This window comes from Mesocricetus auratus, unplaced genomic scaffold, assembly GCF_017639785.1.
Source record: "Mesocricetus auratus isolate SY011 unplaced genomic scaffold, BCM_Maur_2.0 Super-Scaffold_100003, whole genome shotgun sequence".
Taxonomy (NCBI): Eukaryota; Metazoa; Chordata; class Mammalia; order Rodentia; family Cricetidae; genus Mesocricetus; species Mesocricetus auratus.
The window spans coordinates 51,632,235-51,660,132 of NW_024429188.1; the positions used below are offsets into that span (position 1 = coordinate 51,632,235).

Consider the following 27,898-nt stretch of genomic DNA (forward strand, 5'->3'; position numbering starts at 1 on the left):
CATGAAACAAGGTCTCTGTTGACTTTACAACAGCAGGCAAAGTTAGTGCCCCAGATCACATGAATTATCATACTATTTGACACGCCCTAATAGGCCAAGTTGATGCGGTCCCAATTCCAAAGAGTCCTGTGTGGGAACAGTGAGTGAACGACACCTCCCCACACAAATTTGGCTCCATTGCCAGGCATAGCTGGAATTTTGTAGCCTGCATGTCAGTATCTCATGGATTCTAGTCTATTCATTTGCCTCCTCACAGCATGCCCATACTTCACATGGATGTGGCATCAAAGACGCCTGGGCAACATCCTGTCCTGCCAAAGTCACCCTTACCCAGTGGGATGAGCAGAAAGGGCGGCCATCATGCAAGCTCCACACCAGCTGAGGATAGAAGCAGTCTAGACCTTGCCTTTCCCACACAGGCTCTTGGGGGACACCCATTGTTACTCTCCACTTATAACCATGAGAGCATTGTGTGCCTCAGCTCCTGAGCTCCTCATAGAATTCCATATTTCCAGACTTGGCCACATCTCCCATAGCCTGTGTTCCATTCCATCAAAGTGACGATGCCCACAGCTACCGTCACAGGCCACAGTCCCACTCTCCACATCTGGATTGACATGCACACTTTGAGCTCTATTTCATCAAGGGGCGAGTTTTAGGCTAGCACATACTCATCACTGACAACACAGTTCAGAGACTATCTGGCGACGCAGGTTGTAGCTGCCACTACATTTTTCTGGTTCAGTGACAGATTAATGCTGTTCACCACCACAGCTTAGAGGCTTTCCAGGATGCCACACAAGGTGTCCCTGGGCCCCCAGCTATGGGGCTTTGAGTCCATCATGCTCATACATTCAAAACTTCACAAGGTTTCCTAATTTCCACCAACTATTTATGAAAATCATTAGAAAGGGTGGCACACATATATCTCCATGGCCCTGTTTCCGAGTCTTTGGCCGTGCTGGTGTTGCACAGTTTCATGGACATAACTAGTTGTTACAGCTCTATATTATCCCCAAATTTGATCAATCTGAACCAACTTAGATCTCATTGATAACATACTGACCATCCTCAAAGATGGACTGTAATTTTTCTTTGAACCATATCACCCTCGGCATCTGGGGATGCCTCTTCCAGGGTCCAGGTGCCTGTGCAACACCAGAGACTCAGCAGTGACCCAGATATGTTCATCTGACACGAATGTCTACATCCAGCCAGGACAGAGACCTTGCTGTTGGCAAATTGCCTTCACTTTTCAATTAGGAAGAGCAGCCAGACTGTACCCACATTCATCACAGCCAATAGGCAGTGAGTGGGCTTCAACAGCTCCACCATTGGCAACCTCTAAAACAGTTCCTCAGGTTGTGTTGACTACCAACCAAAAAATTATTTTACTTGTGACATCCTAATTGTAATTTTGCTTGGGTTATGCCTCCTAGCAAAAATTTCTTTTGCGCTGGTGGACTTTTGGAGGGTCGCTAACCACATGATAGGAAAAACTGCCAGGACACAAGGTCTCTGTTGACTTTACAACAGCAGGCAAAGTTAGTGTCCCAGATCACATGAATCATCATACTATTTAACACGCCCTAATAGGCCAAGTTGAAGTGGACCCCATTCCAAAGTGTCCTGTGTGGGAACAGTGAGTGAACGACACCTCCCCACACAAATTTGGCTCCATTGCCAGGCATAGCTGGAATCTTGTAGCCTGCATGCCAGTATCTCATGGATTCTAGTCCATTCATTTGCCTCCTCACAGCATGCCCCTACTTCACATGGATGTGGCATCAAAGACGCCTGGGCAACATCCTGTCCTGCCAAAGTCACCCTTCCCCACTGGGATGAGCAGAAAGGGCGGCCATCATGCAGGCTCCACACCAGCTGAGGATAGAAGCGGTCTAGACCTTGCCTTTCCCACACAGGCTCTTGGGGAACACCCATTGTTACTCTCCACTTATAAACATGAGAGCATTGTGTGCCTCAACTCCTGAGCTCCTCATAGAATTCCATAGTTCCAGGCTTGGGCACATCTCCCATAGCCTGTGTTCCATTCCAGCAAAGTGTTGATGCCCACAGTTCCCGTCACATGCCACGGTCTACTCTCCACATCTGGATTGACATTCACACTTTGAGCTCTATTTCAGCAAGGGGCGAGTTTTAGGCTGGCACATACTCATCACTGACAACACAGTGCAGAGACTGTCTGGCGACGCAGGTTGTAGCTGCCACTACATTTTTCTGGTTCAGTGACAGATTAATGCTGTTCACCACCACAGCTTAGAGGCTTTCCAGGATGCCACACAACGTGCACCTGGCCCCCCAGCTATGGGGCTTTGGGTCGATCATGCTCATGCATTCAAAACTTCACAAGGTTTCCTAATTTCCACCAACTATTTTAGTAAACCATTAGAAAGGTTGGCACACAAATATCTCCATGGCCCTGTGTCTGAGTCTTTGGCCCTGCTGGTGTAGCACAGTTTCATGGACATGACTAGTTGTTACAGCTCTTATATTATCCCCAAATTTGATCAGTCTTAACCCACTGGGATCTCATTGATAACATTCTGAGCATCCTCACCGTTGGACTGTAGTTTTTCTTACAACCATGTCACCCTCTGCATCTGGGGATGCCTCTTCCAGGGTCCAGGTGCCTGTGCAACACCCAAGACTCAGCAGTGACCCAGATATGTTCTTCTGCGACGAATGTCTCCACCCACCCAGGACAGAGACCTTGCTGTCGGCAAATGGCCTTCACTTTTCAATTAGGAAGAGGGGCTAGACTGTACCCAACTTCGTCACAGCCAATTGGCAGTAAGTTGGTTTCAACAGCTCCACCACCTGGCACCTTCTAATACAGTTCCTCAGGTTGTGTTGACTACCAACCAAAAAATTATTTTACATGCGACATACTAATTGCAACTTTCCTTCTGCTATGTCTCCTAGCAGAAATTCCTTTTGCACCGGAGACTTTTGGAGGATCGCTAACCACAGGATAGGACCCACTGCCATGAAACAAGGTCTCTGTTGACTTTACAACAGCAGGCAAAGTTAGTGTCCCAGATCACATGAATTATCATACTATTTGACACGCCCTAATAGGCCAAGTTGATGCGGTCCCAATTCCAAAGAGTCCTGTGTGGGAACAGTGAGTGAACGACACCTCCCCACACAAATTTGGCTCCATTGCCAGGCATAGCTGGAATTTTGTAGCCTGCATGTCAGTATCTCATGGATTCTAGTCTATTCATTTGCCTCCTCACAGCATGCCCATACTTCACATGGATGTGGCATCAAAGACGCCTGGGCAACATCCTGTCCTGCCAAAGTCACCCTTACCCAGTGGGATGAGCAGAAAGGGCGGCCATCATGCAAGCTCCACACCAGCTGAGGATAGAAGCAGTCTAGACCTTGCCTTTCCCACACAGGCTCTTGGGGACACCCATTGTTACTCTCCACTTATAACCATGAGAGCATTGTGTGCCTCAGCTCCTGAGCTCCTCATAGAATTCCATATTTCCAGACTTGGCCACATCTCCCATAGCCTGTGTTCCATTCCATCAAAGTGACGATGCCCACAGCTACCGTCACAGGCCACAGTCCCACTCTCCACATCTGGATTGACATGCACACTTTGAGCTCTATTTCATCAAGGGGCGAGTTTTAGGCTAGCACATACTCATCACTGACAACACAGTTCAGAGACTATCTGGCGACGCAGGTTGTAGCTGCCACTACATTTTTCTGGTTCAGTGACAGATTAATGCTGTTCACCACCACAGCTTAGAGGCTTTCCAGGATGCCACACAAGGTGTCCCTGGGCCCCCAGCTAAGGGGCTTTGAGTCCATCATGCTCATACATTCAAAACTTCACAAGGTTTCCTAATTTCCACCAACTATTTATGAAAATCATTAGAAAGGGTGGCACACATATATCTCCATGGCCCTGTTTCCGAGTCTTTGGCCGTGCTGGTGTTGCACAGTTTCATGGACATAACTAGTTGTTACAGCTCTATATTATCCCCAAATTTGATCAATCTGAACCAACTTAGATCTCATTGATAACATACTGACCATCCTCAAAGATGGACTGTAATTTTTCTTTGAACCATATCACCCTCGGCATCTGGGGATGCCTCTTCCAGGGTCCAGGTGCCTGTGCAACACCAGAGACTCAGCAGTGACCCAGATATGTTCATCTGACACGAATGTCTACATCCAGCCAGGACAGAGACCTTGCTGTTGGCAAATTGCCTTCACTTTTCAATTAGGAAGAGCAGCCAGACTGTACCCACATTCATCACAGCCAAGAGGCAGTGAGTGGGCTTCAACAGCTCCACCACCTGACAACCTCTAAAACAGTTCCTCAGGTTGTGTTGACTACCAACCAAAAAATTATTTTACTTGCGACATCCTAATTGTAATTTTGCTTGGGCTATGCCTCCTAGCAAAAATTTCTTTTGCGCCGGTGGACTTTTGGAGGGTCGCTAACCACAGGATAGGAAAAACTGCCAGGACACAAGGTCTCTGTTGACTTTACAACAGCAGGCAAAGTTAGGGTCTCAGATCACATGAATCATCACACTATTTGACATGCCCTAATAGGCCAAGTTGAAGTGGTCCCCATTCCAAAGGGTCCTGTGTGGGAACAGTGAGTGAACGACACCTCCCCACACAAATTTGGCTCCATTGCCAGGCATAGCTGGAATCTTGTAGCCTGCATGCCAGTATCTCATGGATTCTAGTCCAATCATGTGCCTCCTCACAGCATGCCCATACTTCACATGGATGTGGCATCAAAGACGCCTGGGCAACATCCTGTCCTGCCAAAGTCACCCTTCCCCACTGGGATGAGCAGAAAGGGCGGCCATCATGCAGGCTCCACACCAGCTGAGGATAGAAGCGGTCTAGACCTTGCCTTTCCCACACAGGCTCTTGGGGGACACCCATTGTTACTCTCCACTTATAAACATGAGAGCATTGAGTGCCTCAGCTCCTGAGCTCCTCATAGAATTCCATATTTCCAGACTTGGCCACATCTCCCATAGCCTGTGTTCCATTCCATCAAAGTGACGATGCCCACAGCTCCCGTCACAGGCCACAGTCCCACCCTCCACATCTGGATTGGCATGCACACTTTGAGCTCTATTTCATCAAGGGGCGAGTTTTAGGCTGGCACATACTCATCACTGACAACACAGTTCAGAGACTATCTGGCGACGCAGGTTGTAGCTGCCACTACATTTTTCTGGTTCAGTGACAGATTAATGCTGTTCACCACCACAGCTTAGAGGCTTTCCAGGATGCCACACAACGTGCACCTGGCCCCCCAGCTATGGGGCTTTGGGTCGATCATGCTCATGCATTCAAAACTTCACAAGGTTTCCTAATTTCCACCAACTATTTAAGTAAACCATTAGAAAGGTTGGCACACAAATATCTCCATGGCCCTGTGTCTGAGTCTTTGGCCCTGCTGGTGTAGCACAGTTTCATGGACATGACTAGTTGTTACAGCTCTTATATTATCCCCAAATTTGATCAGTCTTAACCCACTGGGATCTCATTGATAACATTCTGAGCATCCTCACCGTTGGACTGTAGTTTTTCTTACAGCCATGTCACCCTCTGCATCTGGGGATGCCTCTTCCAGGGTCCAGGTGCCTGTGCAACACCCAAGACTCAGCAGTGACCCAGATATGTTCTTCTGCGACGAATGTCTCCACCCACCCAGGACAGAGACCTTGCTGTCGGCAAATGGCCTTCACTTTTCAATTAGGAAGAGGGGCTAGACTGTACCCAACTTCGTCACAGCCAATTGGCAGTAAGTTGGTTTCAACAGCTCCACCACCTGGCACCTTCTAATACAGTTCCTCAGGTTGTGTTGACTACCAACCAAAAAATTATTTTACATGCGACATACTAATTGCAACTTTCCTTCTGCTATGTCTCCTAGCAGAAATTCCTTTTGCACCGGAGACTTTTGGAGGATCGCTAACCACAGGATAGGACCCACTGCCATGAAACAAGGTCTCTGTTGACTTTACAACAGCAGGCAAAGTTAGTGCCCCAGATCACATGAATTATCATACTATTTGACACGCCCTAATAGGCCAAGTTGATGCGGTCCCAATTCCAAAGAGTCCTGTGTGGGAACAGTGAGTGAACGACACCTCCCCACACAAATTTGGCTCCATTGCCAGGCATAGCTGGAATTTTGTAGCCTGCATGTCAGTATCTCATGGATTCTAGTCTATTCATTTGCCTCCTCACAGCATGCCCATACTTCACATGGATGTGGCATCAAAGACGCCTGGGCAACATCCTGTCCTGCCAAAGTCACCCTTCCCCACTGGGATGAGCAGAAAGGGCGGCCATCATGCAGGCTCCACACCAGCTGAGGATAGAAGCGGTCTAGACCTTGCCTTTCCCACACAGGCTCTTGGGGGACACCCATTGTTACTCTCCACTTATAAACATGAGAGCATTGAGTGCCTCAGCTCCTGAGCTCCTCATAGAATTCCATATTTCCAGACTTGGCCACATCTCCCATAGCCTGTGTTCCATTCCATCAAAGTGACGATGCCCACAGCTCCCGTCACAGGCCACAGTCCCACCCTCCACATCTGGATTGGCATGCACACTTTGAGCTCTATTTCATCAAGGGGCGAGTTTTAGGCTGGCACATACTCATCACTGACAACACAGTTCAGAGACTATCTGGCGACGCAGGTTGTAGCTGCCACTACATTTTTCTGGTTCAGTGACAGATTAATGCTGTTCACCACCACAGCTTAGAGGCTTTCCAGGATGCCACACAACGTGCACCTGGCCCCCCAGCTATGGGGCTTTGGGTCGATCATGCTCATGCATTCAAAACTTCACAAGGTTTCCTAATTTCCACCAACTATTTTAGTAAACCATTAGAAAGGTTGGCACACAAATATCTCCATGGCCCTGTGTCTGAGTCTTTGGCCCTGCTGGTGTAGCACAGTTTCATGGACATGACTAGTTGTTACAGCTCTTATATTATCCCCAAATTTGATCAGTCTTAACCCACTGGGATCTCATTGATAACATTCTGAGCATCCTCACCGTTGGACTGTAGTTTTTCTTACAACCATGTCACCCTCTGCATCTGGGGATGCCTCTTCCAGGGTCCAGGTGCCTGTGCAACACCCAAGACTCAGCAGTGACCCAGATATGTTCTTCTGCGACGAATGTCTCCACCCACCCAGGACAGAGACCTTGCTGTCGGCAAATGGCCTTCACTTTTCAATTAGGAAGAGGGGCTAGACTGTACCCAACTTCGTCACAGCCAATTGGCAGTAAGTTGGTTTCAACAGCTCCACCACCTGGCACCTTCTAATACAGTTCCTCAGGTTGTGTTGACTACCAACCAAAAAATTATTTTACATGCGACATACTAATTGCAACTTTCCTTCTGCTATGTCTCCTAGCAGAAATTCCTTTTGCACCGGAGACTTTTGGAGGATCGCTAACCACAGGATAGGACCAACTGCCATGAAACAAGGTCTCTGTTGACTTTACAACAGCAGGCAAAGTTAGTGTCCCAGATCACATGAATTATCATACTATTTGACACGCCCTAATAGGCCAAGTTGATGCGGTCCCAATTCCAAAGAGTCCTGTGTGGGAACAGTGAGTGAACGACACCTCCCCACACAAATTTGGCTCCATTGCCAGGCATAGCTGGAATTTTGTAGCCTGCATGTCAGTATCTCATGGATTCTAGTCTATTCATTTGCCTCCTCACAGCATGCCCATACTTCACATGGATGTGGCATCAAAGACGCCTGGGCAACATCCTGTCCTGCCAAAGTCACCCTTACCCAGTGGGATGAGCAGAAAGGGCGGCCATCATGCAAGCTCCACACCAGCTGAGGATAGAAGCAGTCTAGACCTTGCCTTTCCCACACAGGCTCTTGGGGGACACCCATTGTTACTCTCCACTTATAACCATGAGAGCATTGTGTGCCTCAGCTCCTGAGCTCCTCATAGAATTCCATATTTCCAGACTTGGCCACATCTCCCATAGCCTGTGTTCCATTCCATCAAAGTGACGATGCCCACAGCTACCGTCACAGGCCACAGTCCCACTCTCCACATCTGGATTGACATGCACACTTTGAGCTCTATTTCATCAAGGGGCGAGTTTTAGGCTAGCACATACTCATCACTGACAACACAGTTCAGAGACTATCTGGCGACGCAGGTTGTAGCTGCCACTACATTTTTCTGGTTCAGTGACAGATTAATGCTGTTCACCACCACAGCTTAGAGGCTTTCCAGGATGCCACACAAGGTGTCCCTGGGCCCCCAGCTATGGGGCTTTGAGTCCATCATGCTCATACATTCAAAACTTCACAAGGTTTCCTAATTTCCACCAACTATTTATGAAAATCATTAGAAAGGGTGGCACACATATATCTCCATGGCCCTGTTTCCGAGTCTTTGGCCGTGCTGGTGTTGCACAGTTTCATGGACATAACTAGTTGTTACAGCTCTATATTATCCCCAAATTTGATCAATCTGAACCAACTTAGATCTCATTGATAACATACTGACCATCCTCAAAGATGGACTGTAATTTTTCTTTGAACCATATCACCCTCGGCATCTGGGGATGCCTCTTCCAGGGTCCAGGTGCCTGTGCAACACCAGAGACTCAGCAGTGACCCAGATATGTTCATCTGACACGAATGTCTACATCCAGCCAGGACAGAGACCTTGCTGTTGGCAAATTGCCTTCACTTTTCAATTAGGAAGAGCAGCCAGACTGTACCCACATTCATCACAGCCAAGAGGCAGTGAGTGGGCTTCAACAGCTCCACCATTGGCAACCTCTAAAACAGTTCCTCAGGTTGTGTTGACTACCAACCAAAAAATTATTTTACTTGTGACATCCTAATTGTAATTTTGCTTGGGTTATGCCTCCTAGCAAAAATTTCTTTTGCGCTGGTGGACTTTTGGAGGGTCGCTAACCACAAGATAGGAAAAACTGCCAGGACACAAGGTCTCTGTTGACTTTACAACAGCAGGCAAAGTTAGTGTCCCAGATCACATGAATCATCATACTATTTAACACGCCCTAATAGGCCAAGTTGAAGTGGACCCCATTCCAAAGTGTCCTGTGTGGGAACAGTGAGTGAACGACACCTCCCCACACAAATTTGGCTCCATTGCCAGGCATAGCTGGAATCTTGTAGCCTGCATGCCAGTATCTCATGGATTCTAGTCCATTCATTTGCCTCCTCACAGCATGCCCCTACTTCACATGGATGTGGCATCAAAGACGCCTGGGCAACATCCTGTCCTGCCAAAGTCACCCTTCCCCACTGGGATGAGCAGAAAGGGCGGCCATCATGCAGGCTCCACACCAGCTGAGGATAGAAGCGGTCTAGACCTTGCCTTTCCCACACAGGCTCTTGGGGGACACCCATTGTTACTCTCCACTTATAAACATGAGAGCATTGTGTGCCTCAACTCCTGAGCTCCTCATAGAATTCCATAGTTCCAGGCTTGGGCACATCTCCCATAGCCTGTGTTCCATTCCAGCAAAGTGTTGATGCCCACAGTTCCCGTCACATGCCACGGTCTACTCTCCACATCTGGATTGACATTCACACTTTGAGCTCTATTTCAGCAAGGGGCGAGTTTTAGGCTGGCACATACTCATCACTGACAACACAGTGCAGAGACTATCTGGGGACGAAGGTTGTAGCTGCCACTATATTTTTCTGGTTCAGTGACAGATTAATGCTGTTCACCACCACAGCTTAGAGGCTTTCCAGGATGCCACACAAGGTGCACCATGCCCCCAGCTATGGGGCTTTTGGTCCATCATGCTCATGCATTCAAAACTTCTTAAGGTTTCCTAATATCCACCAACTATTTAAGAAAACAATTAGAAAGGGTGGCAGAAATATATCCCCATAGCCCTGTCTCCGAGTCTTTGGCCCTGCTGGTGTTGCACAATTTCATGGACATGACTAGTTGTTACAGCTCTATATTATCCCCAAATTTGATCAATCTGAACCCACTGGGATCTCATTGATAACATTTTGAGCATCCTCAAAGTTGGACTGTAGTTTTTCTTTCAACCATGCACCCTCTGCATCTGGGCATGCCTCTTCCAGGGTCCAGGTGCCTGTGTAACACCCAAGACTCAGCAGTGACCCAGATATGTTCTTCTGCCACGAATGTCTCCACCCACCCAGGACAGAGACCTTGCTGTCGGCAATTGGCCTTCACTTTTCAATTAGGAAGAGCGGCCAGACTGTACCCAACTTCGTCACAGCCAATTGGCAGTAAGTTGGTTTCAACAGCTCCACCACCTGGCACCTTCTAATACAGTTCCTCAGGTTGTGTTGACTACCAACCAAAAATTATTTCACTGGCGACATACTAATTGCAATTTTCCTTCTGCTATGTCTCCTAGCAGAAATTTCTTTTGCGCCAGTAGACTTTTGGTGGATCGCTAACCATAGAATAGGAACCACTGCCATGAAACAAGGTCTCTGTTGACTTTATTACAGCGGGCAAAAGTAGTGCCCCAGATATCATGAATTATCATACTATTTGGCATGCCCTATTAGGCTAAGTTGTTGCAGTCCCCATTCCAAAGTGTCTTGTGTGGGAACAGTGAGTGGATGACACCTCCCCACCCATATTTCACTACATTGCAAGGCTTAGCTGGAATCTTGTAGCCTGCATGCCAGTATTTCATGGATTCTGGTCTATCCATTTGCCTCCTCACATCAAGCCCATACTTCACATGGATGTGGCATCAAAAAGGTCTGGGAAACATCCTGTCCTGCCAAAGTCACCCTTCCCTACTGGGATGAGCAGGGCGGGCATCATGCAGGCTCCACACCAGCTGAGGCTTGAAGCGGTCTATACCTTGCCTTTCCCACATAGGCTCTTGGGGGACACCCATTGTTATTCTCCACTTATAAACATGAGAGCATTGAGTGCCTCAGCTCCTGAGCTCCTCATAGAATTCCATATTTCCAGACTTGGCCACATCTGCCATTGCCTGTGTTACATTCCAGCAAAGTGAAGATGCCCACAGTTCCAGTCACAGGCCACGGTCCCACTCTCCACATCTGGATTGACATGCACATTTGAGCTCTCATTCTGCAAGGGGCGAGATTTAGGCTGGCACATACTCCTTATTTATGTCACAGTCCAGAGACTCTCTGGTGACGCAGGTTGTAGCTGCCACTACATTTTTCTGGTTCAGTGACAGATTAATGCTGTTCACCACCACAGCTTAGAGGCATTCCAGGATGACCCACAAGGTGTACCTGGCCCCCAGCTATGGGGCTTTGGGTCCATCATGCTCATGCATTCAAAACTTCACAAGGTTTCCTAATTTCTACCAACTATTTAAGAAAACCATTAGAAAGGTTGGCACACAAATATCTCCATGGCCCTGTCTCCGAGTCTTTGGCCCTGCTGGTGTTTCACAGTTTCATGGACATGACTAGTTGTTATAGCTCTATATTATCCCCAAAATTGTTCAATCTGAACCAACTTAGATCTCATTGATAACATACTGACCATCCTCAAAGATGGACTGTAGTTTTTCTTTCAACCATGTCACCCACGGCATCTGGGGATGCCTCTTCCAGTGTCTAGTTGCCTGTGCAACACCCAAGATTCAGCGGTGACCCAGATATGTTCTTCTGCCACGAATGTATCCACCCACCCAGCACAAAGACCTTGCTGTAGGCAAATGGCCTTCACTTTTCAATTAGGAAGAGTGGCCAGACTGTACCCAGCTCCCTCACAGCCAATAGGCAGTGAGTGGGTTTCAACAGCTCCACCACCTGGCAACCTCTAATACAGTTCCTCATGTTTTGTTGACTACCAACCTAAAAATTATTTTACTTGCGGCATCCTAATAGTAATTGTGCTTCTGCTATGACTTTTAGCAGAAATTTCTTTTGTGCCAGTGGACTTTTGGATGGTCGCTAACCACAGGATAAGAACCACTGCCAGGAGACAAGGTCTCTGTGGACTTTACAACAGCAGGCAAAGTTAGTGCCCCAGATTACAAGAATTATCATACTATTTGACATGCTCTCATAGGCCAAGTTGATGCGGTCCCCATTCCAAAGAGTCCTGTGTGGGAACAGTGAGTGAACGACACCTCCATATCCAAAATTCACTACTTGCTCGGCGTAGCTGGAATCTTGTAGTCTGCATGACAGTATTTCATGGATCCTTGTCCATTCACTTCCTGCTCACAGCATGCACATAGTTCACATAGATGTGTTCTCAAAATTCCTTGGCAACATCCTATCCTGGTGACAGGCTAACTTGCCACAGTCATCCTTCCCTACTGGGATGAGCAGAAAGGGCGGGCATCATGCAGGGTCCTCACCAGCTGAGCCTTGAAGCGGTCTAGACCTTGATTTCTCACACAGACTCTTGGGAGATACCCGATGTTTCTCTCCAGGATCAAGACAAGAGAGCAGTGAGTGCCCCAATCCTGATCTTCTCATACAATTCCATAGTCCCAGGCCAAGGCAGATTTCCCACAGCCTGTGATCCATTCCAGCAAAATGAGGATGCCCACAGCTCCCGTCACAGGCCCCGGACCCACACTCTACATCTGGATAGATATGCACACTTTGAGCTCTAGTCCAGCAAGGGGCAAATTCGAGGCTGTGGGGACACAGGTTCTACGTGAATGTACATTGGGCTGGGAACAAGTGAGAATAATGCTGGCCACCAACCACCACAGCTCAGAGGCCTGTTTGCAATGTGCACCAGGCCGCCCAGCTATGAGGCTTGGGGCCCATTGTGCTCATGCATTCAACCCTTCCCAACCTTATCTAATTTCCACCAACTATTTACGCAACCCATTAGAGAGGGTGGAGTACATATATCCCCATGACCCTGTCCCCCATTCTTAGGCCCTGCTGGTGTCACACAGTTTCATGAACCTAGCCACTTTGTTTTAGTTCTATATCCACATTATCCCCAAATCTGATCAATCTGAACCAACTGGGATCCTATTGCTCACAATCAGACCATCCTTGGAAATAGGCTATAGCTTTCTTTTCACCGAAGTCACCCAATGCATCTGGGGAAGACTCTTCCAGGATTCTGGAGCCTGTGCAACACGCAAGACTCAGCGGTAACCCAGATATGTTCATCCCCCACCGATGTCCCCACCCACCCAGGACAGAGACCTTGCTGTGGGCAAATGGCCTTCACGTTTCAATTCAGAAGAGTGGCCAGACTCTCACCCAACTTCCTCACAGCCAAAAGGCAGTGAGTGGGTTTCAACAGCTCCAGCACCTGGCACCGTGTAATACAGTTCCTCATGTTGCGTTGACCAGCAACCATAACATTATTTCACTTGCAATGTCCTAACTGTAATTTTGTTCCTGCTGTGGCTGGCATATACCTGTACCTTACTTCATAATGCATAGACTTCCTGAACTGGCATTTCTCCATCATTTCATGGCCTAACCAGTGGCCCAGATTGTGTTCATCCCATTATCCCATTTCTCTTTCCAGAATGGTTATTGGCAGCCCTTTCCCCTGTATTTTGGCGTGCCCACAAGCTCCAGTATTTCCAGAATTTGATATTGTATTGTAGCCTTCACCCCTTTGTCTCTATTAGCCTGTCTCTATTTGCAGATTTTGACATGGTGCCCACCCTATGTTTTTGGTGTTTCAGGAAAACTGTGCAATGCAGTATCACATCCTGATTGGTGTCTATGTCTCACATGGCTTCTATTTTTCTCTTTCCATTCTGAGCTGCATTCATGCAGTATCCTCAGCATAACTGCTTCAAAATTTTCACTCCATCTTCATCTCCCCTCACTCTCTCCAAACTCCTCTTTCTGTTTGTGTTCGTGCAGCATATACAACAGCTCTGCATGCTGTGTGACAGAGGTTCTTAATTGCTCATGTCATCCCCATACTGCCTTGCCTAGCTGTGGCTTTTGTGACTTGGTTGGTAGTTTGTCCTGTTGGTTTTTAGGGATTGCCCCTCATCTTCTTTACCCCCTGTCTTTTCTATACTCTGAGCTGATATCATTCTCCCAAGCCTAGGTTTGGTCTTAGAGTCTGCGTATAAACCCATCCCAATAAAGTACCTAGACACCCCTACACACACCTGCACTGTTTCCACATTCCCAAGAGTTTTAAAATGTCTTTGGGAAGCATGATATGGAGGTTTAGGCAAGTAATGGCTTCCGAGAGAGGGAAAATCAGAAAGAATATCAAAGTAGGGGTGCCTGAGAACTCCTCTATAAAAATGGGTTGTCTAGAGTACCAATAAGAACAAGGTGCCACCATTGTAGAAAGAAGTATCATAAGTACTATTAGCCTTACCTTAGTGTATAAGTTAATGAGGACTTAAGAGATGTGGTGACTGCTTGATCATACCTAAGTGGTGATAGCAAAACTGAAATTAAAACCCACTCTTTTCTTCTAATTGAGCTCTTTCTCTCCACCACAAGGTATGCTACACCATCCTCCATCACTACTATAAGAATATACTTAGCCTCAACATATTTTTAAAACTCATGTAACAGATAGAATCAGTAATATATTAAGTTTCATAATTCATTCATTCTTCATTTCAAGAAATGCATAATGAAAATGTGCTGTGTCATACACCTTAAACTAGATGTGGAGCTATTTTAGGCATTCAAGAAAAATCACTAATAATCAATTCTTTCCTTTTTTATTTTCTCTCTCTCTTTCTCTTTCTCTTTCTCTTTCTCTCTCTCTCTCTCTCTCTCTCTCTCTCTCTCTGTGTGTGTGTGTGTGTGTGTGTGTGTTTGTATTGGGGGATGGTACTGAGAGGGCCTTGTGAATACCAAGTGTTCTAGCACAGAATTATATATCCTCAGCCCTAAATAATTCTTCTTAAATACATATTTAGACATAAAACCTAGATTTTTCTAATTACAAAAGCATTTCATTTTTCTTATTGATTTGTGGGAGGAGACATGTGTGGGGGTTAGAGGACATAATGTGGCAGTTGGTTCTTTCCTTCTACCATATGGGTCCTAAGGATGGAACTCAGGTCATCGGGCTTAGTATCAAGCACTGTTACCCACCTGAGCCATCTGTCAGTCCCAACCTGGGTTTTTCTAAAAGACCCAGAATTATTCATTTGAAAGGGGTTTCAAGAAACCATATTTTCGATTTCCTCTCCCTCAGACAGAGTTGTGCCCAACTTGAATGATCAAAATAGACCTAATAAGAACAGAGCATCCAAGCGCCGATCCTATGTATATGTCTATATTTGAAGGGGGACAAAAAGACACACTTTTAATTAACCCAGTAACTTCAAAAGATAGGTCTTATTATCTCTACAATCAAGGAAATTAAGCTATAAGAAAATTAAGTATATTATCCATGGTCACAATAAGTATCTGAGCTGAGCTAATATTTGAAACTCACGTACTTTGTTGTCAACATTTACATTCTTTCTAAATTAAATTTTCACTTAGCATATAAAGTAATGGGCTTCATTATGGCGTTTTTGCTATGTAGCATTATGCTTTGTTCTTATTCCCCTTCCCGTCTACTCTACCCACTCTGGCTGGCTCTCTTCCTTTCCCCACATGGTTTGCCTATTCTGATTTTTAATCACACGTATTCCATTACGCTCTCTTCCAAACCCCCTTAAGATAGCTTCACTCAGTGGCTTCTACATTCTTTTATGAGTATTAGTCATATTCCTAAGATGTCTTTACATAAAATGAACAACAAAGGGGTATGTTAAGAGGAAGGAAAGAAAGTAGAACACCAGATAAGTATTCTGTAGTTCCCTTTAATCTCATGGAACTTGAATTTATCACATCCTGTGAAGCAAGGAGTTCAAGTTTTCAGAAGGAAGAGGTTAAATATACACTCTCATTAGATTATTTTAAAAGATAATAGAATTGAAAATATTCTGGGGGAGCTACTTGAAGTAGTTTAATTTTTTGTTTCTTAATTCCATCTCAGCTAGACAGAAAATGGAAAAACTGTAGGGGTTTATGTTCCAAAACTCTTACTCATCCTAGCTCCACCCCCTCCCACTGCCACCCCCATAATACAACAGTCCAAGAAATAATGCAATGTACCTTTTGGGAAAAGTGACTTTATAGTTGTTTTGGATCCTAAGAACATACCATTTTCTTGCCTGATGATTTCTCACCTTAACTTCCAAGCAAAGTGTTTCCTAATGCAATACTTCTGCTAGGGAAAGCTACTTCCCAGTTCTGCCCAGTCTCCAGTGGATAGTAATACTGGAAACCTCAGCATTTCTTCCAACAAACTGGACAGAGGCGGGCTACCTGGCCAATTGTTTCTGCGATGAGGTTTCTGGGAAAGATGTTATTCTTCAAGAACATATCTTTCAAACCTGCCCTCTGTTACAGGGGTAAGGGTGAGTGTTGGAGGAACAGATGGAAGATGGTGGACAGTATGAACACAGGGTATATGGCTGTTCCAAGAAGAGAGGAATGAAGAACAGGCTCTGTAACTCTTTTGTCTTGCTCCCAAGTAATATCTTGAAATAATTGCAGAGAGAATCTGACTCATTAGATATGCTGTATGAGAGATGTCATAACAGAACTTAGACATCCATCTCAAAAGATTCAGGTGTTTATCTTGCCTTGCCTCTCAGGCAGAGAACACTAGAAGAGAATGGGCCTGTCATATGTACAGTGCTAGTCTTTTGGTAAAACCATGTGTAGGGCTTTGTTAACCCTTACTCATTCCTCCATAGCCAAGAAGTTCTTCACCCTGGTCAAATCCCTAGTTTCCTTGGATGCCAGCAAAGACCAGTTCCCTTCAGCTGATCTGCCCGGCTGAACTTTCATTAGGATTTCAGTAATTCTCAATCATGCTATAGTAATTCCTTCTGACTCACCCTCCTGAGGAGCTATCCGATTAGATGAGCCTCTGGTGAAAGCCTGGGAGTGGCTAACTCCAACATACTCATCCTTACTAACCCTGTAAGTAATCTACCTACACCCTGGAGCTAATGTTCCCATTCATTTGGCATTATCTGGCACAGCTACCTTTTCATTTTCAGAGAGGAAACGAATAACAGTAAACTGCTTCATGGTTTTGAACATGTTCAGAAGGGAAGAAACCCAAGGCTCATAGCAGAGAGGTATAGAGAAACTGGAGTCAGAAGATTTTAGTCAAAGTAATTATGGCAAAACCAGAATGCATCTGAAGGTTCAAATTAAGGAATGAGGTGTGGCAAGTAGGAAAAAATATCAAAGACCTAAAAAAAGGTTCCATCAATTGTTTGCTTGTCAGACAGCCTGAGAAATGGCTTTGCATTTGGGAGATTTTTTGGCCTTAAACATTTCTACACAATTCCAAAATCTTGTTCTATATATCAGGCCTCACATGTGGTTTAAAGAGTGAAAAGATTGGACCAGGAAGCTTCACTTTGCAACACCAAAGAATGTGAAGACTAAGGCCAAGGTCTTTCATTCTGAGTTCAAGATGAAACATGAAGCATTCAAGATACAAATATAAAGTTAGATTGCATGAACAAAAGCATAATGTTCATTAGTGAGCCAGTATTTATATTCTATTCTAAGCTGTTAAGACAATGCGTATGCTGGGCATGGGAGTATCTCCTGTAATCCCAGCATTGGCAAAATCTGAGGGGTAAAGGCAGAAATAACAGGAGTATAGTCAGCATTGGTTACTCAGGGAATTAGAGGCCTGCCTAATGCATATAAGGTCTGTCTCAAAAGAAAATAAGAGAGAAGAAGGGAGGGCGGGGAGAGAGAAAGACAATACTTGATATCAATGGTCTACTGCTAGATACCATACTTCACAAACAACAAACCAATTCAAAATGGAATCCCACACTAAAAAGCCAAAATAACAGGTACACAGAGTTACAGACAAGTCTACCTGTGAGAACTAGGAAACACAATACCTGAATACAGCCGATCTTGTTTGATTTTGGAAGCTAAGCAGGATGGGCCTGGTCAGTACTTGGATGAGAGAAACTGTCATGGCCAGAACCAACAATGTCAATTAGCTTATGTCCTGTCCTTTAATTCAGTCTCAGCTAGACATAAAATGGAAGAAAGTAAAAATGAAGATGAGGCAGAAAAAGATAGGTACCTTAGAGGAAAAGCAGTATCAAGTCAACATTAAGTGGCTTTCCATTGCAAGAAAAAGAAGCAGTACTTTTCCCTCTGTCTTCATGGGCTCACAACAGACATAAACCATACTAATTCATAAAAGTTGCATATTCAAAAGCCCTTGGCTCTACTAATCCTAGTCAGTCTCTTTCTTGATGTTCTACAGAACTTAACATGGAGGAGTCTACACACAGATAACGCCAAGTTAGTCAAGAAGTTTTATGTGGGTAACTTTACATGCTTGTTTTTCCTATAAAAGATTACTTTACTAGTCTCTATTAATGAGTCAGGAGCAAACCTTACTACTCAGCCCCTAAATGAAGCTAAACTCTTCTCCAAGCTGCATTCTCAGCTGTATTCTCTATTTCTTCACCATTATAATTTCCCTAAATTTATTTCTCATGTGTTATGTAAAACCTCCCAGAATTTAGTTTTAAAAATTTAATTGTACCTTTAAGAACTTCAGTGAAAAACTTTTATGTTTGTCATTCTGACCACAGGGCCTCCTCTTTTGAGACTTCTCTTACATGCTGGATTGTATGATACAATCCATCTATGGCATGTCTCACTACCGGTTATCCCTTTTCTTTTCTTACATTTTTGTTTATTTCAGAACCAATACATTATTTCTAAGGCACAGTAACAAAGCACTTAAGCTATTCCTGCCTATACTAGATACTCCAAAAATATCTGTGTCATTTACTTGCCACTTGGTAGATGTTACCTTCTGTCTTTCTTTGTCTTCCTAACATCTTAGTTAATGCTGACTGTTTAATAGGTGAGAGACACAGAAGGGCATAAACATGTGTTTTCCAGAGGACTGCTCATTTCAAATACCCACCTAAATTTTCAGATGATATGTTCTAATTTTTGGTTAGAAAATACGGTCACCGTAAGTGTAAGGCATCCATGAAATATACACAGTACATAATTAGATTAGTGCAATTCAGTTTGAGAGACAAAATGTCCTTAAAGGTCTAGAGGCATTCAAAGAAGATACACAGGAGAGAACCAATACAACGAGTTAGACTTTAACACACTAGGTTGAGGTGGGCCTTGAGAGATGGGTCATATCTGGATACAGTGGGGATTAGATTTGGGTGAGAGTCATCATCTAAGCAAATTAAAGGACCATTTGTATGACTCTAAAATATTGCTCAGCTGTATCCCACAACATTGGTCATTTCCTTGACACCAGTACTAGATTCTGAGATCAATTATCAAAAGTCTTTGCCCAATCTTTTGATATCCCTTGATCTAGCCATCTCATTCCCTGACTTCATCTGAGTGGGCTCCAAGGATAGTCCATCTTTGCTAGTCAATTAGAAGTCAAGCAAATTCATTTTACTGTATACATGCAAAGAATCCCAATCAGTGACTTGATATGATCATAACACTCAAGGCCAAAACTCATTCAACATTTTACTTTCATACCTAATCGATGTAAAGTAGTTACATAGATATAACCCACACCATGCTGATATAAACCAATAGGTAGATCATTTCAAACCACTAAATGAAAATGAATAAATACAAATAGGAATTGAGTACATAAATTAAGCAACTACATTATGTGAATATCAAGTTCCATTAGCAGATAACTGAACAGGAAAAGGCAAGAAACTTTCATGACAGAGTAAGATTGATAAAAATAATTAAGTTTTTGGCATGACTTGGGAAAGCCCAAAAGAATTAGAATATCAAAAACTGGTTGGAAGTGAGCTAGGAGAAAGGCAATGAAGCTTTGCCTAAAGCTCTGTAAAGCAATAAGAAAGTTTAGACAGGGCCTTAGCTCACCTGACAAGTATAATTGCCTTTACTCCTAATTATTGTTTTTTCTAATGCCTCTTAAAATAAGCATGTCCAATACCTTGCTGTATCACCAAATTACTGGGAAAATTGCAGAAATCCTTGGGAGCTATGAAAATCAAGTAGTACTACTATTATCAGAATTATTAACATCTAGATAAATTAACAGATAAATAAATAGAATTGATTACAAAAAAGTTCATGATCCACAGATGTCCTAGGAATGGCAGTTAGCTTCTTGAAGGCTTCCTATGTATTTCAGGTAATTTATTTTAACAGATAAATAAGTAGAATTGATTACAAAAAAGTTCATGATCCACAGATGTCCTAGGAATGGCAGTTAGCTTCTTGAAGGCTTCCTATGTATTTCAGGTATCTTGCTAGCTGCATATATGTTACAGGCATTGTGAACAATTTCTAGGAATGACTTACCAACATTATACACATTGCCTAGGAATTGTTTACAATTCCTGATTTAACATTCTGCTGCAAAAAATTACATGTTAATTTTATCATACAATGGCTTCAAAGCAGAAGGTAGCATTTCTGTAGGCATATCACGTAATGGGAAGATTCACTTTGATATAGAAAAACAGACAATGACTTAATAGCTGTGGTGTTCACTTCAAAGATTCACATACAGAAGACTAAGGATGAACTGGGTGAAAAAAACTAATGCAAAGAAAAATTTCTTTCATGATTTTAAAGTGAATTAATTGTATGGCAGTAATATATCCAAATATATAATACATAAATATTTCAATAATTGAATTAAAATTTGGATCTACAATTCTTTCTTTTTACTGTTTTGTATAAATGAGCTACTGGCAATGTATATTTTTAATAGACCAAGGTTTGTACACTCAGATATGTACTGAACTGTCTGAAGCAGCCCCTTGCGAATATGTTCTTATGTTGCCATTTTTCAGAATATTTTTGAAAAGCTGCTTTGAGAGCTGCCTTCTGAGCCAGTTTATGAGTGAGACAATAACAAAATTACATGGTTTTCTTCTCACAGTTCAAAATTTAGTCATTCAGCATAGTAAGTATACAATTTGTATCAACCAGATTAATCTTAGAAATCAAAATGCAGCCACATTGTTACTAAAGCCCTGTCCCAGGCCATCCTCAGAACCTTTTTCTCAGGCTGGATGCAAGACAGTTCCTCACTCTCCACCCAAGCACCCTAAAAGACATGTCCAGTTGAAAAGGGCTGACTAAAATTGGTTCCAAAAGTCTAGTTTAAGTTTTTCCAGTGAATTTGCATGGTATGCCATATTTGGCGAGACTAGGAAGCTAGATTCTAAACTTCATAACAGCAGTTCCCTGCCTTATTTCTAGCACCTACAACCATGTTTTGGATGTTATCATTGCTCAGTAAATACCTGTTGAATGACAGGTGGATGGATGTTGGGAGAGGTGTTGATGAATAAATAGATGGATGAACTTCCTTAAAGAGTTATTATGGATCCATCTTGGGGTGTAGCTTAGTGATAGAGCACTTGCCTAGCATTTACATGTCCCTGGGATCATATCCCCAACACAAAGTAAAATAAAATAGCTATCATGGCACAGCAAGTATTAATGAAAGAGTGAAATACAAATAATAGCTGTATAGAAAGTTTTCCTTCCAGCAGTAAGACCAGGATGTCATTGTTTGCCAGGAGCTAACAAAGATTATGGTGATGGCTGTAACATACATCTGGATTGTGAGCTGGGTAGCTTAGAGTCATTAAAAGAAGTTAGTGCCTTGCCTCTTTTGAGCCAGTTGCTCATGTATATTCCATTCAAAGACTAGGCCTCTGATACAGGTCAGCTTGTCTGCAAACAAGTGCCACAGGGTTTCATTTTCAAGGCTAAGTAGTGAAACACAATTATCTAAAGTGGTTGGAGCTAGGTTACATAGCAAACTAATGAAGGATGGAAGGGCTTTGGTCTGAGATAAGGAAAATAAACTACAAGAGCTCTGCCCTGCTCTCTTTCTCTTCTTTTTAAGCTAGAAGTCTGTCAGTATTCTTCCTTGGTATGCTTACCTTCTCCATAGACTAAAGAACAAAGCTGAGGCCCTCTTCAGCTCCCCAAGTAATTTGGGGAGCTGTCCTAGAGAGAGCAGCAGCAGTAGTGTTAATAGTATAAAAGTAGCAGCTAAACTAAATATTCAGGCTCTGTTGGTGATAGTGTTAATAACAGTGCTGTACTGGCTGGGTGCTTAATCCATGTTATACACTATATATGTAATATATTTTTAGTCCTCTTGACAAAAGTAATAAGTCAGCAATGTTGCCATTAGCTTTGTAGCTAAACAAAGCAAGACTACGATAGGTTAACACACCAAGCTAGTCAGGGGTCAAAGCCTTTGCCTGCTTGACTCGGGTGCCAGAGAGTGAATCACAATAGCTTGCTGCTTCTCGGCATTATGTTCTGCCCTCTGACACATCCTCTCATGGCCAACAATAAACATGCAAAAGAAAGCTAAACATACACCCTAGTTCAAGCCTAAAATGATCTGGTCCTGCTTTATTGTAGTTGATAATAGTAGCTGCAAAGCAACCCAATCCTAGAGCCTGGACATCTGTTTTAAGACCTTGAGTGAGTATGTTTTTCTGGAATATCCCTTCAGAAATGTTTTTTGAACATTTGTTCAAACAAGCTGAGGTCTGGACACCCTCTGATGCCTTTCTCGATTGGTTATGCGCCAAGTATGACATGATCCTCTGCATGTGGTTTGAGTTAGGTGGAAGTGTTGCACATGCCTGGGATACTGGGCAAGCCCACTAGAGCTGCCCCTGGATGCAGACAAGGCTGACTTCAGCAGGCCCAGTGAAGAGATGGTAGATCTGTGGTGGCTGGGATGGGATCACCAGTTGGATGGGTCACTCCCAACCCCCATTGAGCTAGGCCATTTGTATTCCAACAGTTCTTTTCCCTTTTGCCTGGATATTTAATTGTGTTTGGGACAAGTTCCAAAATACCCAGTGGTCTTCTCAAGCCGTATGACTCGAGAGAGTTTCAGAGCGCAGAGTCTGAAGGACTTGTTGCTACAGTCTGGCTTTCTTGCTGCAAACCACAGGAGCTCTACCTGCTGTGCCATGAGGTCATTAGGGAATTGATCAATGTCTTTGGAAAGTGCCTTCTCATGCACATAACTGGATGGGACTATAATCCCAGACAGTTTTACAGCTTTGGCAGAATGGAGGTATACACTGAGGACAGATTGAATGTCACCTCTTGGCCTGGGTTTGTGGAAGATGGCTGAAGAGCCCATCAGCAAAGCTGCCACGTGGCCAAGTCCATGTGAGTGATGGAAACATGGCTATGGGAAGAGGCCAAGGCCAGTAATGAGGGAGGAGACACTCAAACCTATGGGGAAATCCCTGAATCCCCAACATCTGTGGGAAAGATCAGATGAGGCTTCGGGGTAAAAAGCAACAAGAACACATTCAGCAGTTCTAAGCGTACACAGAAGGAAATGAAAAATACCAACCTGTTGTGGTCAGGGAGAACTACAAGTGTCAGGCTGGCTTGAACATCAAGTTTAGAGGAAAAGCATACAGTGAAAGTGTTTCAAGATAAAATATAATTCTTAACTAGGAGCAAGTATTTCCTTATGCCACTATGGACTTCTGAAATTGCCTCAAAATATTCTTGAGAAAATAATCCCTTCTTCCCTTTCTTCAATGCAAAATGTGTATGTAGCACTGTAGATCACCTCTCCATATACTTAGCCTAACAACTAGAAGGAAAAATGCTAACAGTTATGTGTGTGTTTGTATTTTGATTGAATGGGGTGGATAAGGTTTAGAGAAAATGAACCAGGTAAGAATTACTCACACATATGAGATGAGAAAATGAAATATGAAAGAGGTTGCCTTTTGTGAGATGAAATCGTGAAGCAATAGTACCACAACTTAGCAAATGACTAGATTTACCAAGGTAATGAAAAAATGTAAATGCCATATTTATCATTTTTAGTGATTGGTAAGATGAAAGTAGCACCAGTAACAAGAACAGTGAATTAGGGAAAAGAACAGGTCTTGGGGAGAAGAGAAATACAGTTCGGGTGTCAGACTGAGAACTAGAACAAGCATTTTAAAATTCTTCTCTGACCCAAGAGAGAGGTGAGAGCTGGAGACAGACATCCAGGCAGGCATAGCTTACATGTTCCTTTACCTAAATCCAAAACTGCTGGTTCCCAGTCACTATCAGCAGAGGCTGTAAACAGCGTATATTTGAAACTTCTGCCTTCCTGCTTCTAACTGCTAATTTCTCCCGCTGCCCAGTTTCTTTTGCCCTCTAGCAACAGAATGTTACTGTAGGAGAACCTAACTGGTCTCTCAACTGGTATCACAATACATGTAATATCTGTCTTGAAGAATTACTATATTTCCAAACACATGTCATGTGTGAGTAATAAGTGATCCCAACAGATTATATTAATCAGTTTCTATTTCCCTGGCCATTACTTACATAGTTGGAAAACTTAATATGTATGAGAACACCCTAAGGAACATAAGGTGAGTGCTACAGAGTTGTGGTGACCATATTTTCTGAAACAAAAATTTGACACTGGTTCCTGTTGAAAAACTTGCTGAAGTATTTTCTGGTTCAATGAGGCAATTTAGGAGCTACAACTGAAACAATGAAAATTGCATGTCCCAAGATATTTCAGTTGTTCCCCAGGAACTATAGGACAAAATATTATTGTAGGAAATACACAGAGTAGAATACTAATAACATGACATACTCTGCAGTTGTGTGCTTTAAATTTCTTTCTTTTATTCTTTTCATATTTTATAACTTCCAGTCTATACTTAACAGTCTTGGCATTTGCTCCTTTTCTAGAGAAGTCAAGGGACCAAAAATACTTAAGGTCAGTGTGAAAAGACACCCCATAGATAAACTGAACTTTTTTGTTTCTAAGATAGTCTCATATATCTCAGGCTGTCCCCAAACTGACAATGTAGCTGATGGTTACCTTGAATGTCAGATTCGCTTACCTATACTACCCCAAATCTAGGATTACAGATAGGCATGCACCATAATACTTTGTGTTGCTGGGAAACTACCAACTGAGCAACATCCCCAGTCTCAAACCACTCTTGTTTTTTTTTTTTTTGAGATAGGGTCTCACTATGTATCCCTGACTGGCCTGAAATTCACTACATAGACTAGCCTCAACTCAGAGATCCACCTCTCTTTGCCTCCTGAATGCTGGAATTCAAGGTATACACACCCCACAACCATACCTGGCTTCCAAACAATTTTTTTAATATACAAAGAAACTGAGATCCAAAACTAAGAAATGGCTTGCCCAAGGTCAGACCATAAGTCAAGGGCAGATTTAGGACTAGAGTCTGGGTATCTTATCTTGGCCTTATAACATTCTTTTTCAAACACCAAGCCTCCATTTGGGGAGCAGCCTTTCTTCCCCTTAATCTTTACATCTCATCCCTGACCTCGCTTTGGACATCTCTGGAGGAATGGAGTGCACTACCAACAGGGCACAGTGCCAAAGCCAAAATAGCCATCATCTCAAGTCCCTTTGATATTCAGCAGCCCTCAGCACACCTTTCTCTTTTCTCATCTAGAGTATTCACATCTCCATTACACCAAGTATCTACCTGTCAACTGGGACATCAAGGGAAACAAGTAGAACTTGGGAACCTGCTATTCCCAGATGATTAAAGGTAAGACCTTTGCATACATGTGTGCTGGACTATCAGCACTTTCCATAACTTTCTGAACATTGTTATAAGAACCAAACATCTTGCTCAGGGAGAAAGATTCACTGCTGAGAGAAAATTCAGTGCTGATTGTATCTTATTCTTTGAGTTTGATAAACTCTTCCCTATGGAGAAGCTAAAACAACATATTATATATGTTGCAAGAAGTGAATTACTCAAACTCCACACAAGAGAGCTCTAACATAGTACTGTGTGTTGCAGAAGCCTGATCCCTGGTCCTTATTCCTTCTATTAGGCTGTCATAAATGGAATCCCATCATGTGTGACAATGCGAACCAAGCTTCTACAATGCTGTTAACCACATGAGATACTTTAAAAGGTTCTCCTCTGAGGCTAGGAGCTCCTGGGTGCCTGGAAGGACACACAAGGCCTACTATGTGGCCAACAACTGAACTGTAAAGTAATAAATAAGTAACTAAACTGAAGTAGGGGCTGTAACAGGAGATTAGACTGGAGAGGGAGGCCGGCACCAAAATGTGGAGGGTTTGACACAAAGCTTGTGGAATACATGCTTTCTGACATGGCCTATGAATATGTATCTTTGTGTTTTTCACAGAACAGAACACTCTCAATATGAGGGTAGATATCTATAGCAAGTAAAACTTTGAAAGCTATCCATTTTTCAGTCCACTGCCTGTACAAGAAGTTTTGAGTCTTTTTTCTTTTAATACTTGACGAACTCATAGTTCCCAGGCACTTACTTCAATGTGTCGCAAGCAATTTCATTGAAGCATTGCATATATCTTGGGCCTAAGACCAAGTACAAGAAATTTCACCCCATCAGAAAAATCATTGAGGCAGCTTAAGGTAATGGAAACTAGTGCTTTGGATTTAATCTGTCTCTTTCCATCGCTGTTTTTGGTGCCTAGATAATGTCTGTAAAGGAAAAAAAAACTAGAAAGCATATAGCTTGCATACTTTGGAATTAGCGAGGGAAGAAAGACCAAATGGAGAGAATAATGAGATATACTCTGTTCTACAACTCAGTTCCAAACTGCAATATAAAGAATAGTAAAAATAAAGTCTTTAAACCAATGGTGCACCACAGGTGGGAGTGCTCCATCAGCACTACCCAAGCTTAGAATCCTCTTGGGACTGCAATTTGGGAGTGTAGCCTTTCTCTATGTCTGTAACTCTCTATAGTGTATTATCAAGACAGGATTTTTCAGACCTTAACCATGATGTTAGAAATCAAATGCTAAAAGCTAAAGAGAAATGAGTCCCAGGCATATAGTGTAAGTTGTCTATCACCGTTTTGAATGCTCAATGGTGTAAAAGGGGGAATAAGAATAGCAAACACAGATGACTTTACCATTTTCATAGATCATTTGCTTCTAAGTAATGTTCCCAATATTAAGGAATAGTTAGATTAGACTCCTTGGTCTGTCATAACAAGATATCACAGACTGCGTGCTGTAAACAACACGCTCATTGTCTCACAGTTGTAGAGGCTGAAAAGTCAAACTCTGTGTCAGGATTGGTTCCTGAAGAGGCTTCTTTTCCTGGCTTGTAGATAATCATCATCTTCTCACTGTGTCCTCAAATGGCCTTTCCTCTGTATTCATGCAGAGAAAGAAGAAAGGGGGGAGAAAGAGGGAGAGGGAGAGGGAGGGGCAAAGGGAAGAAGAAGGGGAGGAATGGGGGAGAGAGAGAGCTGATGTCTCTTCTCTTCTTATAAAGATAGCAATTCTACTAAATTAAGGTCCCACTAATATGATCTCATTTAACCTTAATTACCTACCTAAAACCCCTATTTCCAAATACAGTCACATTAGAGCTAGGGTATCAAGCTATGAATTTGGAGGACACAATCCAATCCATAACAGTATTGTCAAAGAGGTTTAGTGTTTTGCACATATTGGTAAGTAACTGAGGTCAAGGTTAGACCCTGCATTCGCTCTGTTACACTATGTTGTCTTTCTGTTATACTGTGCCCCTTCTGCTTTTGTTTTCTTTCTTAGGAAGGCTATAGAGAATTGATGTAGGTTTGTCTCAGGGAATTCTGGTAAAATTCACTCATGAATCCACCTTGGTCTAATACTTTTAAGAAGTTAATTATTGAACTAATTTTCTTAGTAGATAATTCAAAGAATCAGTTCTTTTTGAGTTTTGACAGGTGGTCTTTTTTGAATTATATATTTAGTTAGGCTAGATATTAAATGGTTTGCTAGATTGTCTTTTGAGGAA

The 27,898-nt window shown here is 43.2% G+C and overlaps 1 long non-coding RNA gene across 3 annotated transcripts in view; it reads right to left on the reverse strand.

Annotated features, from left to right (window-relative positions):
- Nucleotides 1-27,898, reverse strand: part of LOC106022511 — a 90,922-nt gene that overhangs the window by 29,071 nt on the left and 33,953 nt on the right. For 2 of the 3 annotated variants that reach the window (XR_005876807.1, XR_005876806.1), the window contains exon 5: nt 1-27,266. This exon is cut by the window's left edge and continues 17,436 nt beyond it. This is a non-coding gene — a long non-coding RNA (uncharacterized LOC106022511). The remainder of the gene's footprint in view (nt 27,267-27,898) is intronic. The other variant, XR_005876808.1, reaches the window with a different exon arrangement.